Genomic DNA, 3645 nt, shown 5'->3' on the forward strand with positions numbered 1-3645 from the left:
TTCATTTTTTAGGTAATATATGCATAAAATAATAAGGGGTGTTTGTATGAACACATCCTTTCTGCAAGTATGTAGTATTACTAGTTGCCATATATTTTTGTTGCATTTTTCAACCTATTATTGAATAAAATTTCTGTGTTTCTTACTATGATTGTTGTGGATAAATGAAAATTTCCTCATCAATTTTTGGACAAGGTGGGTGGATTAATAGTTCAAATTAAAACTTAGGTAAACACCAAATTCAAATTTTAGAACTTGTGCATGATAGATTAGAGGTGTCAATTCGGGTTAGCGTGTTGTGTCGAGGTAAGGGTATTCGGTTAAATGGCTCAACTTGAACTTAACCCATTTAATAATCGTTTTATGACCCTTCAACCCTAACACAACATATTAATAAAGTGGGTTGACACAACTCACTTAACATGCTTAATAAACGGGTTGTGTTGGGTTGACACAAATGTGACATGACCCACTTCATCCCACCTAATATCAAACAGGCTTGGTTGACACAAATTCAAATCATTTAACCCGCTTAAAAAAAAAAACCCTAATTAATATAATTGTTGTAAATTTAATAAACAACAAATTTAATGCAAACTCATAACATCAAAATACCTATTTAAGCATGCAATTTGAAAGTTAATAATAACATCAAATAGTTAAAACACATCATCCAAAAGTTCAAATAATATCAAATTACTTAATAAATATTAACTTCACAATGTCATACCATCTATCTAGAAATAGGTTCTTTACATCCCAAAAGAAGTGCAAACACTTCAACCCAAATCAAAATAACAAAGATCAACAAAAATATAACATCCATCTAGAAATAAGTTTTTTACATGCCAAAAGAAGTACATACACTTCAATCCAAATTCAAAATTGCATTTTTCAATAAAACTCGACAAGTGCTAAGTATCAATATTGCATTGCTCAACTTACAATTATATTACTTAGTTTAAAATATAGAGTAGATATAAAAGGTATTGACAAATCTAAAATAAACTAAATATTTATTTGTTATACGAGTTAAATAGGTTATGTTAAATGGGTCATTACGGGTTGACACGAATAAATTAGCATATCAAATGTGTCAATTGTGGGTCACACGAGTTGACTTGCTTATGACACATTTTTTATCGTGTCACTCTCGGTAGACCCATTTATGGCTCAACCCCACTAAGGCCTAACCTTAACCTACAAAAATATGTGTCATGTTCGTGTTGTATTCGTGGGTCGTGTTAAACATTGACACTCGTATGATAGATGCAGTCTATTAATCTGAGTTTTTTTTTTTTTTTGTCTTTCTATTTTTTTAATGAATAAAAAATTGAAATTCAATCCACTTTGAGTCTTATACAACTACGGAAATGGGGGACATTGAACACTTGCCTACAGACTGCCACAAAAGCCATTTAAGTCCAAAACTCATCTCAAAAGATTACATTCTTATAAAATGTTTAGTATGGGTGGCAAAATTCAACACCACCTATGAACTCAACATGACATGACACAAAATTAGTAGGCTTTGGGTTGAGATTTAATGGATTCGTGTCATATTTGACTTGACACGACTAATCTATTTAATAAACATGTCAGGTTCATGTCCAACCTATGGAACCTATTTGACCTGTCTGACCTATTTGATTAAATGAAATTTTACCAATATACCCTTCAAACCCTATATATAAAAACTTATTATTTGTTGTGGTTTATTTTCTTTAACATATTGTGATTGATTCTTTGTAATATTAAGATATGCTTTAATTTTGAATGATTATTTGTGATGCAGTTACTCGTTAGTTCTGCATTTTATATTTAAAAAAATTTATCTCCTTGGTTTTTCATAGCTTAGATCAATTTGATTAATACTAAAATTTGTATTTTTTTTTATTTTGGTAAAATCTGAAAAATGGGTCGACACGATTGACCCGTGTACATTTTTAGACCCCTTAAAACACAAGTTATTTAACTTTGTTATTTAGCCAAGTGATTACTTAGATAAATTATCCAAATCTAAGTTAACACAATCAAATCATATCATGTAAATAATGCAAAAAAGTAAATAACACAACGATATGATAACCCAGGAAAACCAAACCAGTAAAAAACTTGGGGAGGATTTAACCTAGCTATCCTCAAGGTAAAACAAATCCACTATGAAGGAATTGAAGTTTTTACAATAAGATTTAGACCACTAACATCCTATTACTATCTCGTGTAGAAAACTTACTACCACAACCACGTGACAGCTCCGAGTCCACAGACTACTTCTTTCCTTGAACACAAGCTCTTCTACTTGTGTTTTCTTTAAGCTCTTGAAACAACAACTGAAGAGATCACCAAATTCTTGACATCAATCTTGATCTTGATAACTCTAAGTGTGTATGAAGGTAAACACCTTTAGATCTTACAGTAGATTCACACACACTATATATCAACAACCTCTAAAATATGGCTAGGGTTTTCCTTTTATACTTGGAGTAAAATATAAAACTCTACACGTCAAACCGGGCTTAGGCTAAGTTTGAAATTCTGCAGAAAAAATTATCTGCGAGATTCGATCGATCGAGCCTTGTAGATTTAGACATATAAATCCTACAATTACTCGATTCCAACTTTACAAATATATACACTTTGAGTAGCCTAAATCTAGACTCTAAGTTTTGATCATGGTTTGCTAACACATTACACATTGAAGTTCTAATACATGTAGTTCCTAAAGTCTTAGAGCCTAACAACCCGTTTAATAAACAGGTTGTGCTAAGGATAAGTAATCTTGACCCATTTAATAAACGTGTCAGGTTAGTATTGACCCATATAGTCAAATAATCATAAGTTGACATGACACGTGAACACAAATTGCCACCCTTAACGTTTAGTACACTGAATAGAAATTACATTAGGAATAATAATTTTGAGAAAAAAAAAAAGATGTTGTAACTTTTTTTTTTTTTTAAAATAAGAAAGATGTTGTAACTTGTAATATAATAACTATATATTCCTATCCATAACTTTGGCTGTTACCTATGAAAAATTTATAAAATATGATTAATATCAAAAGTTTGTATTTTTCTTAAAATATATTAATTTTAAGAGTTCTTACATGTATTAAGGAATAATTTATAGTCATTTTAGAGAAGAATATCTATTCCTCAATTTAAGGAATAAGTACTCAAGTTAAGGATTAGTAGCTACTACCAAATAATTATTCTCTATAATAAAGATGAAACCAAATATCGGAATATTTATTACAAATGATTAATCATTTCATTACAACAGCTATTATGGTATACCAAATGTGTCCATTAAATCCCATAAAAAATGTGTACTTAAAAATTAACCCAACCGAAAACTTAGAACATATTATAGAAAATTTTACACCAAAATAGAACACCTCTTAAACATCAAGAATACAAACAAATATTTGGAACAGCAGAAGAATTTATCCTCAAATAATAGCAAAAAACATTGTTTAGATATTTGGTTTAGGACTCTAATCTTCCTCTAACATCCTTCATAATTATTCTCAAAATCTGATCTTCAAATTAAACTAGTGATCCATTATATATGTACATCTATGAGACCAAACATAATACAGTGGCCCATGGAATCTTACAAATAGATGATCTCAGATTACTC

The sequence above is a fragment of the Quercus robur genome, chromosome 11, assembly GCF_932294415.1.
Source record: "Quercus robur chromosome 11, dhQueRobu3.1, whole genome shotgun sequence".
Taxonomy (NCBI): domain Eukaryota; kingdom Viridiplantae; phylum Streptophyta; class Magnoliopsida; order Fagales; family Fagaceae; genus Quercus; species Quercus robur.